At 42.0% G+C, this 13,483-nt stretch overlaps 1 protein-coding gene and 1 pseudogene across 1 annotated transcript in view; one reads left to right on the top strand and one right to left on the bottom strand.

Annotated features, from left to right (window-relative positions):
- WWOX (WW domain containing oxidoreductase) overlaps positions 1-13,483 on the top strand; it is a 748,321-nt gene that overhangs the window by 132,761 nt on the left and 602,077 nt on the right. The window lies entirely within an intron of this gene.
- On the bottom strand, positions 5,163-5,614 carry LOC129344239 (macrophage migration inhibitory factor-like; annotated as a pseudogene).

Here is a 13,483-nt window from a genome sequence, read left to right as displayed (position 1 = left end):
ATGCAAGTAAAAAGAAAACTGGTGGAAAACAGTCAAGTTTTTGTGGGTTTTTTAAAAAAAAACATTTTTGATTGTTTAAGAGAAATCAGTGAATCTGGTGTTTTGATGTCATCTTACAGGTTTATAACAGACTTACTTTCTTAAACGACTGCCCTGGTAAATCACAGGATACAATTTATAATCTAGATCACTGTCATGTTGAGTTAATGGAAATCAGGCGTGATGGTGTGCATTTTATTTTCTTTTATAAGAGGAAACTACTGGCTTTCTTCTGCAGCGGTGCTTTCCTGTCTACGGTTTTATAGTTTTAACTCTTTCTTAGTTTTCCTGCCAATGAGTTTTTTTCTGTGTATGAAGAGAGTGAAGAGTGGTCAGTCTGAAAAGTTCCTTAGTGTAGTACTTTGAATTTTAAATTGCAGGCATAATTCAAATGTAATGTAACTTGCAGTGTCGGACTTCAGTCCATTCCGTTAAATGGAGAAAAATGACCGACGTAAGGAATGAGTTATTGATTCACTGTGGGAAAATGACTTGGATAATATAGGAAGTATGGTAAAAGGAACAGCTTAATTATTTAGGGGGCATATCTGGAAAAAATGCTTTTACAGCACTGCAAATTGTATAGGTTGTAGTTGTCAGACTGGAGTTTTTATTTTTATTTATTTTTTAAGGTTTCTTAAAGGCTAATTTTTTCCATCTGTTTTGTTTTTGCTTTTTATATTGCTAGCCAGTACCATTATGACATGGATAATGAAATTAAATTTAAATATCTTTCTAAAAGGGGATACTCATAGCCACCTAATGGACATTTCCTGCTTATTTATGTTGGGCTTTGCATAACACCAATGGAATCTCAACCACCGAGACTTAAAGAGTTATAAAAGAAACACACATACACAGAGTTTTTTATGAAGCTGCTGTATTTCAAGAGCGATATGAACCCTTAAGTGGGAGTTTATCAAATAAATATAGGCGCCAGCGACTGCTTTAAAAATGTGCATTTGTAAATTTATAAAATATCAGGTAAGATATTTTTGGCCCATCTCATTTGGGTTTTGTCTTGATTAAGTCTCATTTTTGGTTGAAGGCCAGAGAGTCATGTTGTTTTAACTGCAGTTCACAATTTTGGCAGCATTTCAAATGAGCAGCATATTTGTGGTTAATTTGTCGAGTACGACCGATGGTTACAATTATATTAAGAAGTCCTTAACTTCTCGACTGTTTACACACTGCAAGTTGCTACAATACCTTTTTTAGTGGACTTGATTCATAGCCGGCAAGTAAGGAAGAATCTCTGTAATGTTTAAAGTACGAATGATAATAGAAGTGTTTTTTCAGCTTCGTTCCTTAAAGGGGAACTCTTGCCATGAAGAATTCCTGGCGTGTCTACCGTGCAGCCCTGGCACATTGCAGAAGATTCCATCACACTGAGGCCATACACATAGGTTGGCCTTTTCCATAGCCTTTGCATCAGATAAATCTCATCAAAAAATAGGCATAATATCACCTGAGCCTAAAATTCTTTTAGATTCTGATTTGTATATTAGCTATGATGATTTTGCTTAAATCTTTGCTAATAAATTCCACCTTATCTGAGCTGCCAGTTTTAGGATAGATTTTTTATTGTTGGGGATATTGGAGTCCGATGATTAGTTTCCAGTTAATCTCCTTGGTTGACGTTGACAGAGTAAATGGGGCTGTGAAGACCACGTCTAGCAAACTGGATCTTTGCCCATCCTGGCTATTAAAATTATATTTGGAGAATGTGGAGCTCCTTCTGGGGAAGATTATTAATATGTTCCTCCTGCAAGGGCTGTTTCCTTCACAGTTGAAAGATGCTCTGATTAGACCTCTTCTTAAGAAGTTATCTTTGCTCAAATGTGAGGTGGGTAGCTGTTGACTTGTGTCCTAACTGTGTGTGTGTGGGGGGGGGGGGGTTGAGTTAATGATGGACCAAGTCGTGGCAGAGCAACTGCAGGAATTCCTGGATGAAAAAGTTGCCCCTGGTTTCATTTCCATTTGGTTTCAGATTTTGATTTAGGGTTGCCAATCTTTAGCTGTGAGCTGGGAGTTCTTCCAGAATTACAACTAATCTCCAGACTACAGAGATCAGCTTTGTTAAAGGAACCATAGAGCCTAAGAAAAATGGAAGTCCTACAGTGGCTACAGAGAGTGGATGTTGTTTCTCCTATCATATACCATAAAGACTTGGAGAAATTTCTTGATGGTTACCTGTAAAGATAATAAAGGCTAGACTCTGGTTGGGGATTGAGAGAGGGATAGGCCTGTTGGCATCCTCCTATGGGTCTTCAGATGGGATTGTTCTCCTTAATACCGAGAAAAATCTGAAGACAATTTTGAGAGGATTCTTTTAAAGGTTGAGTGATATGAATCAGGAAAATTAAAATCTGAATTTTGGTGGGAGGAAGTGATCTCACAGGAAGGGGGGAATGACTTATGATGACCTGGATGTGACATCATGTGATGCTACATTCCCATGGAGCTCCCTCCTCAAACTCCATCCTCCCCAGGTTTTGGTCTCAGTTCTCCAGGAATTTCTCAAGCTGGAATTAGCAACCCTACCTGGACATGGAACGAAAACAGCACTATTGACCTTATTTGATGTTCTCTGGGTAATTGAGTAAGGGCAAAGCATCACTATTGATCTATCAGCAGTATATGATACAGTTGACTGTTATGGAAGTACATGCAAAAGAAGGTCTGCTGCTACTGGAGAGGAAGCACAACACCTATTACTTACCTGGAAACCAGGCGCTATACAGACATAGAACAACACAATGCTAACATCAGCACATCATGACTATAGACCTGCCTTCTTTATGGATACTAGCATGTTAAATTTGGGGGTGGGGTGGGGTGCTAGGGGCCATCTTTACCTGGAGCAGGATGTTTGGTGAATGCACTGTTTCAGTACCAATGGGAACTGGTAACTATGGGGATTTATCAAAGATGGCCAGTATTTGGCAAGCATGCTTGCTGCCTATCTAACCTTTATATCATCCTGAGAGAAGACAATACAAGGACCCCTATTTTCCTCACCTCTGCACTAATGCTATGCAATATCAGCTCACTGAGAAAGAGAAAATTAACTTGGCTTGCCTAACAGAGACATGGTTGGAAGAAAATGCATGGGGTATCTGTCCCTGGTTTTGCAGTCCTTCACCAACACTGCACAGGTGTCTGGGGAGGAGGAGTGGATGTGAGTCCTTCAATTTCTGTAAACTATCACTGGCACTGACTGTATGCTTCTTACATTAGGAGCTAAGGATAGATTAAGCGTACTGCTTGCTTACCAGTTGCTTAATTCTCCAGGAAGCATCTTGTTTGAGTTGGTGGAGGGACTATCTGATGTAATACTGGAAACACCTAGACTGATTATTCTGGGGGACTTCAACAACCATGTCCAGGATACCTTGTCGGGGACCAGCCCCGGAATTTGTAGCTTCTTTAGCTGCTTTGGGCTTCTCCTAAATTGTGGCAGGCCGAACACATGAAAGAGGTCACACCTGGGATTTAATCTTTTTCAATGAGCCTTTGAGGCAAGATCTGGCTTAAGGGCTGGAGAATTGTCCTGAATCATGGTCTGACCACTGTTTACTCAAGACAACGGTGATTGTCACCCCAGCAAATAGAAAGGAGGCCTGACTAAAATGATCCACCCACCCTGTGTTACCCTAACACCTGCTTTCAGGTAAAACAGGTTACCCTAACACCTGCTTTCAGGTAAAACAGTCTTATTCCAAAGGGTGTTTCGTGGAGGAACTTGGAGGATTTTTTTTTTCAGATCTGGCTATGCTGTTTCTAGGTATTATTTTAAAACCATGCCGCTTGACTGTTTATTGTGTTTTTGTGTTGCCTTCTTACCTGCCTGGAGCCTCAAGATATAAGTCAGGATATGCATATTTTAAATAAATGCAAGACACTGGCCATGGCTACTGCACCTCATTTTTACCCCACCTGACCTTTCCTCTTGGGACATGTTGCAAAAGAAGGTCCATAACAGAAGGTCAACATATAAGCTTTTGAGGAACATTGTAACAGGAAGGGGAGGCAACTAAGTTTCAGTTTTCAGTCATCTGTGTCTCATGTAATCCATGCCAAATGTTCAGTTAAAAATATGCTGTTTCTCACCATGCAGAGGGCTACTTATGTAGCTAGTTTGGTGTAGTGGTGAAGAGCACAGGTCTCTAATCTGGAGAGCTGGGTTTGATTCCCCACTCCTCCACTTGAAGCCAGCTGGGTGACCTTGTGCTAGTCACAGCTCTCTCAGAGCTCTCTGAGCCCCACTCACCTCACAGGGTGTTTTGTTGTGGGGATAATAGTAACATAGTTTGTAAACCGCTCTGAGTGGGTGTTAAGTCATCCTGAAGGGCAGTATATAAATCAAATATTATTATTATTTCTTAACAATAACAATGTTGACTTTTTGCCAGTAGTTCAGTATTATCTACCATACAGTCTATTCCACCAATTATATTTGTATAACTAATTATCTTACAGTCAAATTATGAAATATATCAATGTGCAATTTGGTGTGGAGGTTAAGAACGGCAGGACTCTAATCTGGAGAACTGGGTTTGGTTCCCCACTCCTCCGCTTGAAGCCAGCTGGGTGACCTGGGGTCAGTCACAGCTCTCTCAGAGCTCTCTCAGCCCCACAGGGTGATTGTTGTAGGGATAATAATAACTTACTTTGTAAGCTGCTCTGAGTGGATGTTAAGTTGTCCTGAAGAGCAGTATATAAACCAAATACTACTATTATAATAAAAATTATAAAATATATCAATGTGCAATCATATTCATAAGACATCTTATAAATTTTGATGCATTCTGCAGCATTCTGTACTAAGATTCCCAACGCTTTCCTGAGGAGCGCTACTCAGTCTGCAATACGTGTGGCGGAAACACAACTCTGGTGGAGAGTTAGCAAGGTGCTGTAGCCTGGTTGCTAGGAGCCAGAGTCTGAAGGATGCAAACTCCCCTTGCATCTTTTTTTTTTATCCTTCTAGGTTTTTATTCATTTTCCATTGGGAGAAATGCTACAACTATGATGCCCCCAAGAGACCAGCAAGGAGCTCACAGTAGGGAGGAGAACTTGGCAATGATGGCTGATGTGCCTAAAGGCGGCCTTAGAGAGAATGTTCACAAAGAGCCTTTTGCAAAGGTTGATCCATTCCAGCCCACATTACTAGCATTCATATCATAATAGTTGATGTAGACCCTGTCTGCTGCTATCTGTAGGTGAATGATTCCGCACACGTTGGATAATGCACTTCCAATCCTCTTTATAGATCATTTGGAACAGATTTTTTTGTGTGTGGAACAAAAAATGATTGATAAGGTGCATTGAAAGTGCATTATCCAACACGTGCGGAATCAGCCCGCGTCTAGTAAGCAGATCACAAACCAACTTCGAGTAAGCCTTGTTTTGCAGCCCACCTATCTTGCCGATGCTGTGCAAGCTGCACAGGGCACAAGGCTCAGTGTGGATCGCAATATACTGGGCTTGCTTGCCGGTTGCCTTGGCCAGCTGCTGGGTGAATTCTCCGGGCAGGCTCTCGGGGGAGGGGGGTGTTAATCACGAGCGTCGGCATCTGGGCGGCAGCAGGAATCACTCCTCCTCGCATCTTTTTGACAGCCCTGCCCGGAAAGGGATGTTGCCGATGCACACCTGTCGTGTTTGAAAGTGGCTGTGGCTTGGTGAAAGATCAGACGCTTTGCACAGGTTCAACCCTGACACCTCCATTTAAAGGAAGCTGATGTTGGGGAAAGAACTTGATCTGTCTGAAGCTCCGAAGAATGGCTGCCAGTCACAGTAGACACCACTGAGACAGAAGTAACAGTGGTAGGACTCAGTAAAAGTCACATATATGTCCTGTGTGTTCTTGATGCTGTCAAGGTATGCTCTCCTCTGAGCATACTGGAATCTCTGTATTTCACTCAAAAAGTCACAGAGAACCTTTCAGACAAAGAGAGGTATCACGCGTACACACGGTCTGGTTCTAGCGCAAAAGGTAGCGCCCCCCATGCATGCTGAGTCGCCTCTGTTCCAACAATCTAGGAGAGTTTTAGGTGGGTAGCTTTGTTGGTCTGTAGTAGAACAGCAGGATTTGAGTCCAGTGGCACCTTAGAGACCAACAGGATTTTCAGAACGTAAGAAGGGAGCTCTGACTCTCGAAAGCTTACACTCTGAAAATCTTGTTGGTCTCTAAGGTGCCACTGGACTCAAATCCTGCAGACCAGGAGAGGCCTCTTCCCTAACAGGCTGTCTACATGAGACACGAGAGTGCTCAAGAGTAGGGATATACCAGGAAGTGTAGTTTAAAAAGACAGAGCTGGCGGAGATCGCTCCTCAGAGGGTTTGTTAATTTCATCTTCAGCACCCCAAAGACTTGTCAATTTCACCTCCCCTTTGGAGAGGCAAAGATAACATTAACAAACCCTTTGAGGAGCCACTTCTGCCGGCTCTTGTCTTTTAAAACTACACTTCCTGGTTAACACTGAACGGCCCCATGTAAGAGGTCTCATGTATAGAGACTCATAGCATGTTTTTCTAATGCTGCTTGTAAGTTTATTTACTCATTCTACTTAATTTTAAACATTTATATTTCACCTTCCATCTATTTAGCCTTTGAGACGGATGATTCTGAATCGAAACAATTAGTGCCCACCCACAACACAAAGCCAAACTAAACAAAATTTCTAAGGAAGCAGCATCAAAAATCAACTGACCCTCCTCTTGCCTTCCAAACCAAATCAGCTATACAATGCATGGATAAACAAATGGCTTTGAGATTTGTCCTTGAAAAGATAACAGTTTTGGTGCAATGTAAGTATGTTATGCTATGAGTAGGACACCGCCACGAAAATGGCGCCTACCCAGCTGCTAGCTGCCTGGTCTTTGAACATACACTCCAAGCAGATCTGAAATTTTGAGTGAGTTTTTATGGTGGAGATGACCCTTCAGTAGTATAGTTTTATTTCTTGGGAGTGACAACTGATATGGCCAAGAAGAGATTCAAAACAGGGGCTGGAACGAGCATCAATAATAAGGTTGTAGAATTCCACCTGTTTAAATAGTTTCTGAGCAGACCACAGCCCTGTTGAGTTTTTGATGTATTTTTTGCTGTATTCCTGAAATAAAAATGTAACTTTCTCTTATTTTAATTGTCACTTTTCTTGTTGCATGGATCATTTATTTGTGAACTGGTTATTTCAGTGAAGGCTCAAAGGTAATTTCATGGTTTATAGCATTTTGTTCTTGAAGTTTTAATGAGTAAAACATATTATTTTCTAATACGTGGAATAGAGAATCTTCCATTTTATTTTCATTCATATATATTATATATATATAATCTTATCTCTCTATCAGTATGTGTGAAACACACACACACATAAAGAAATTACACCTTTTCTACACATGGGAAATATGAGTGTTTGCAACTTAAAAATCAGCATCCATAGACTGATGAGTCTTTTATTTTTAATGAACGTAAATGGTACAATGAACTAAGCATTGTTTTTGCCATGTGGGGCAGTGCACATTTGAAAATACAATAACAGTATATTACTTTACTATGATTTACTTCAGGAATTTATGCACTCAAATGAATTTAAGAGCCTTGGGTACAATTCATACACAATATTGCCTCTCAGAAGACTGTGTGTAAACACTTTAAGATTCAGCAGGGAGTTCACATGGTCAGATAGATTAAAATTTGTCCAGCCCCTACTTTTTAATGTTCATTAAACTTTGTATTCTCTTTGGTTTCCTTCTTAACTTCTCTGTTTTAGGTTTGCCTTCCGGATATTGAGGAAGGGAATCGATGATCAAAAAGAAAATGCTTCTAATTCATTTATAATTTTAATTTGCAGAGTTTTGTTCCAATTTTCTACAGTAGCTTCCAGGATAACAGTTCATGCTGAGATGTGGCATGCTAATTATCAAATTTTCTTGGTGACCTAGCTATGTTCACGTGCTGTCTGAAGACTACGTTCTCTTGGTCGGTTACAGAATCCTCAGTGCTCTTTCATCTCCAACCGTACAATCATTATCTTCTATCTAGAATTTGTTTGTTGTGTGGCTTATGCCTTCGATCTACCGCAGCGCGCACTAGCAAATGCTTTCAGTGGTGCCTTTGATGTTTTGATGGAGCTTTACTCCATTCGCAGCTGATTACCTACTGTCTGACTTCGTCTCACTTATCTCCACCATCTCCAGCCTCTGCTAATTATTCCAAAATGAACAGATTCTCATGGTAACTTCCTACCTCTCTGACTAGCAATGTTTTTATGGCTGATTCAGAGTAGATTGAGGTTGGTATAAGGCCCTCAAAGTTTTGCAATGAGTAACCTAATTTCTGTTTCCCTCGGTGGAAATCTTGAATTTATTTATTTATTTCAATCATTTCTACTGTGTCCTTCCATCCCATATAGAATTCCCAGGGTGGCTTACAACAGAAATTGAAACAATATGAAACAATAAAATATAAGCAGTGACAATACAAATGCAGTCATAAACCCAGCAGCATAAAATCAGTAAGCTGGAATCACCAGCCTTAAATCCATTCTTTATATACTTTACATCACATAGGGCCATCATCGGGAGTGGGCATCCTCAGAAAACTGGTCCCATTGGTACCTGAACTGCCTTCAGGTGAGGCCTGTAGATCTCCCAGAATTACAACTAGTCTCCAGCCTACAGAGATCATTTCCCCAAGAGAAAATGGCTGCTCTGGAGGGTGGACACTACGGTATTATACCCTGCGGATGTCCCTCCCCTTCCCGAACCCCTCCCTCCCCAGGCTCCCCCCCCCAAATCTCCAGGAATTTCCCAACCATGGCACCCCTACCCATTGTCCTAGTAGGGTCTGTTGTTGATTCTTGATCTGCTACCCGCCTCCTCTTTTCTCCAGACACAGGTGAGGGTGGTTCTGTTAGTGCCACAGCTGTACCTGCCGTGGCTCTTCTTCCCCCGGCATAGGAAGGGAGACAAGAGGTGCTGCTGCTGTTGCTTTCTCTCTTTGCTATTCTCACCTACCTGAGCAGCTGAGGCAGGTTTGCAGTCCTGACAATACCAAGCAGCAACTGCCATCTTTTAGAGAGGGAGAATGAACCAGCTGGCTGGCTGCTACTGCTCCTGGTTTTCCACCACTCCTGACTGGGAGGATACATGATTGATTGGGGATGGTGCAAATGGAGAGCAGCAAAGGCTGGCCCCTGACCTCTCCCTCTGTGCAGAGGAAAAGGAGCAGCCTCTGTTTGTGTTGGTATCAGAGGGAAGGGGCCCACTGGCAGTCTCTTGCCAAGGGCCACCCAGGACCTGGTATCTGAGGTTCATTTGTAAGGCTGAGAAGGATTGCCTGAGCATCCCTTTCCTTTCAACCCAAGTGATGGAGGACTCTGGCAGCTAGCAAGGGGATATTTTCCCAAAAGATCATTGTTGCGAGGGGGGCATCCTAGGAGCCCTGTGGGACACCTTCCTTTAGTTGGGAGATTCACAACATCTCTTGGGAAGAAAAGGCTGACTTTCTTAGACATGTTATGAACTCTTAAGGAATGGAAGAGACAAAGGGGGCTTGGCTCCATGCTCTAACAGATATAGCTGGATGGAAGCTAGATCTTTACCTTTTCTTTTGGTAACAGAGGGGAATGAGGTGCTTGCTTCCTACCTGAAGGCAGAGTAGCTTTGTGAGTGCAGCTGAACATGTGCATGCGTGCTGTTGAGGAATAAGCTTACTTGGAGACTGTTTTATCTTTAGTAAGGGAATAATAGTCCTTTATTGCAGAAAATACACTTTGGCAGGGCTTTTTTTCTGGGAAAAGAGGTGGTGGAACTCAGTGGGTTGCCAGCACAGGGGGCAAACTCTTGGTGGGAGGTGGAGCCCCTGGTACCACATGTGTGCGCGCCAAGTGTGTGCATGCTCTCTGGACTGCACAATGATGTCACTTTGGGTCAGCTGGAACAAGGGGGGAGTTTAAATTGCCCTTGGAGAAAATGGTGACATGGCTGGTGGCCCCGCCCCTGATCTCCAGATGGAGGGGAGTTTAGATTGCCCTCCACACCACTGCAGCGTGGAGGGCAATCTAAACTCCCCTCTGTCTGGTGATCGGGGGGTGGGGCCACCATCCATGTGATCATTTTCAAGAGGTGCCAGAACTCCGTTCTACCACGTTCCAGCTGAAAAAAATCCCTGCACTTTGGATAGGAAAGAGTAATATAGCATTCTAAACTAACTGTCAAAGTTAGGATGCTGGGAGATAATGGGAAATACATCCTGCTCCCATGGCTTTAAGATAGAGAAGAGAAAGAGGAGAGGACGGTCAAGATGGAAGGAAGTTCCTAACTGTGAAATCCTAAGCAGAGTTACTCCAGTCTAAGCCCACTGAAGTGTATCATTCTGTTGGGAGCCATTTTGGTGTGGTGGTTAAGAGCGGCAATCTGGAGAACTGAGTTTGATTCTCCACTCCTTCACTTGAAGCCAGCTAGGTGACCTTGGGTCAGTCACAGCTTTCTCAGAGCTCTCTCAGCCCCAACCACCTCACAGGGTAATTGTTGTGGGGATAATAATAACACACTTTGTAAACCACTCTGAGTGGGCAGTAAGTTGTTCTGAAGGGCAGTATATAAATCAAATGTCGTTGTTGTTGTTGTTATTCAAAGGGATAGTACCAGGATAGTAGAATGGAACGAAGGATGGACAGACCCTTGTCTTCTATATCTTGCCGACTCTCACATAATCGCTATCTGAAACCTGAGACAAGGAGACAGCTTAAAGTCATCCACTTCCATCACTACCCCTCAAACAATTTATTTACCCTTCTCCTGTCTATCTGCCAGGTGCTTATTTTGCTAGAAATGAATCACCAAGTAAAAAATGTGCTTCTTTGATCTGGCATTTAATGGCAACTGATATTAACAGTCCCCCCTCTTTTATGTTGTACTTTTCTCTGGCTTTTTTCCTGTGCTGTGTCTAATATATATATATATATATTGTTTTGGATATCTAATGCAGATATTGTATTGAATGTTGAGTTGTAAGCAGTTGAAAGGCAGGTAAAGCTATTTGAAATAATGGAATATGACTAAAATGCAGGGAAGGAAAGCTGTTTGGTGTTTAAGTTGCATACAACTTGAAAGCCAACAAGATGTGACGGACGTCCTTCCCAGTCTCTTGTAGCTTGTATGTTTGTGTATATACATGATATCCCTACCTGGCATATCACCCAGGCAGCAGACCGAACTGCTCTGATTTCATTAAATTATGAATGTGAAAGAAAAAAAGGTTGATTACAGAATTTTGAGAGCTACTGTGACACAAGTAGAAAGCAGACTTTGTTGAAGCAAAGTAGTAAAGAGTTCAGCAGCACCTTTAAGACTAACCAACTTTCCTGTAGCATAAACTTTCGAGAACCACAGCTCTCTTCGTCAGAACTGTGGTTCTTGAAAGCTTAGGCTACAATAAAGTTGGTTAGTCTTGCAGGTGTTACTGGACTCTTTACTATTTTGCTACTACAGACTAACACGGCTAACTCCTCTGGATTTGTTGAAGAAGGATCTTCATACGACATCTAGAATCGAGGCAAGATATATGCGTTTTGCTGGCAGGAGTTTTCAAGAATGTTTATATTGTGCCGGTGTTTAAATTGAACCCTTTAATGAAATGTACACTGTATATAACATGAATAAATCAGTACCTTAAAATATCACATTAATTTTAAAAGGTTCTGATAGGCTTATGGTTTCATTTTCTTTAATACGCCTTGGAAAGATGACTGAAAAATTCAAAGCTCTGATTTAATCTCTGATGGGTGTGGTAAAATGACAAATCTGGAATGTGAAGAGATGTTCGGCACGCAGAACCCTGCAGTTATGTTCTCTTTATTTTTCCTTCCGCTGACGTTTCCCATTCTAGTTTTCTGCCTGGTCTCTTTTCCTCCTTCTGAGTTCGAAATGCTTCATTTCTAGGCAGACTGTAGTATACGATCATGTAACATAGTGGTGAACAACCAGGCACAGTCGTAGTCATTCTTAGCCCCTGGACAAAAGTCCAAGAGGGGACCCCAGAATCACTGCTGTCCATTTCCACCTCTGCTGGTGGGGAATTCCAAGTTCAAAACACGTGAATATGAATTATTTCTATATTTGTAAACTTCACTGATAAATACTGAAGAACTGGGATCTGATTCTTAACAGAGCACTGCTTGCAGGGGTTTTTAAAACAGGCTTTTCCTAAGTGGTGGTGTTTGCTTTGTGTTTTATGTGTTTGGAATTAGTGCCCCAAGAGAAGAAAAAGTGACCCAGTATGCAGTAGGGTTTTTCTTTCATCTAGGGCCAAGCTACACATGACGAATGACACTTGAACAGCAAGTGTATTTCTCCCTGTTCACTTGCCCTCCACTCAATCCACTTGCCGTTCAAGTGTAATTCGTCATGTGTAGCTTGGCCCCTAGAAAGTGGTTTCCTAAGAAGCAATGCGTCTTAATTTTAGTTTCCATTAAACAAATTACACTGACTCATAAAGATTTGATCACTGTTTTCAGCTCTCTGCAGCCAGCCAGGCCCTGCTAAGCCAGTCGGCCGAATCAGAATTTATTAGTTCTCCTTTTTGCCGTTTATGAAGCATTCTTCTTTGCAAAGTGTTTCTCCAGTCTTCCAGGCAACTTGGTGAGGCAGGCCGCAGTTGCTCCTGTTTTAAAGATGTGAAATTATGGCTGAGAGAATATGTCTAATGCACCAGCAGTTAGTCCTTGGCAGAGGTTGGACTTGAAATCAAATCCCTGACCCCCAATGATATATTTATTTATTTGAATTGTGAAGGCAAGCTGCATTCCTGTTAACTTCTGAGAACATAATTGGAGAATATGCTTTATTTTCCTTTAGACTTCATTCATTGTAATGGGGAGTATATCAGTATATGAATATATGTAGTTTTTCTGTCACCTGATTCACCAAGAATGACAGGGTACTACAATTATGCAGAGAGACTACATAAACCGTGTAGCTTGGAAACCATCTTTGCATGACTCCAGGGGAATTGACTTCAGTCATTTGGAGATCAGTTTAAAATCTGGGAGATCTCCAGGCCCCTATTCCCTGGTAGGTTGCAAACATTTCTGTCAATTCACCTGGAGAAAATGCCTGCTTTGGAAGTTGGAGTCTACGGCATTATACTCCACTGAGCTCCCTCCCCAAACTCGGACTTTCTGAGGCTCCACCCCTCAGATCTCCAGAGTTGGCAATCCTACCGGGGATCCTTGCTTCTCTGGCTGGTGGCAGGGGAAAGAGTGTTTCCCTCCTCACTTTTGCAGTTCCTAAGCAGTAAAGCTGCATGATTTGACTACAGAGTTTCAGATAATCATTTCATTGAAGAAATCAATGTAGAACCCATTATTTTTAGTCTGTTTCCTACATCGCCTGATAGTTTCCCCCAGATGTGGCCAGCACAAAAGTCTTTTAGATT

This window comes from Eublepharis macularius, chromosome 16 (assembly GCF_028583425.1).
Source record: "Eublepharis macularius isolate TG4126 chromosome 16, MPM_Emac_v1.0, whole genome shotgun sequence".
Classification (NCBI taxonomy): Eukaryota; Metazoa; Chordata; class Lepidosauria; order Squamata; family Eublepharidae; genus Eublepharis; species Eublepharis macularius.
Note: the sequence above shows the minus strand (reverse complement) of the source record. Positions and strands in the feature narration are given on the sequence as shown.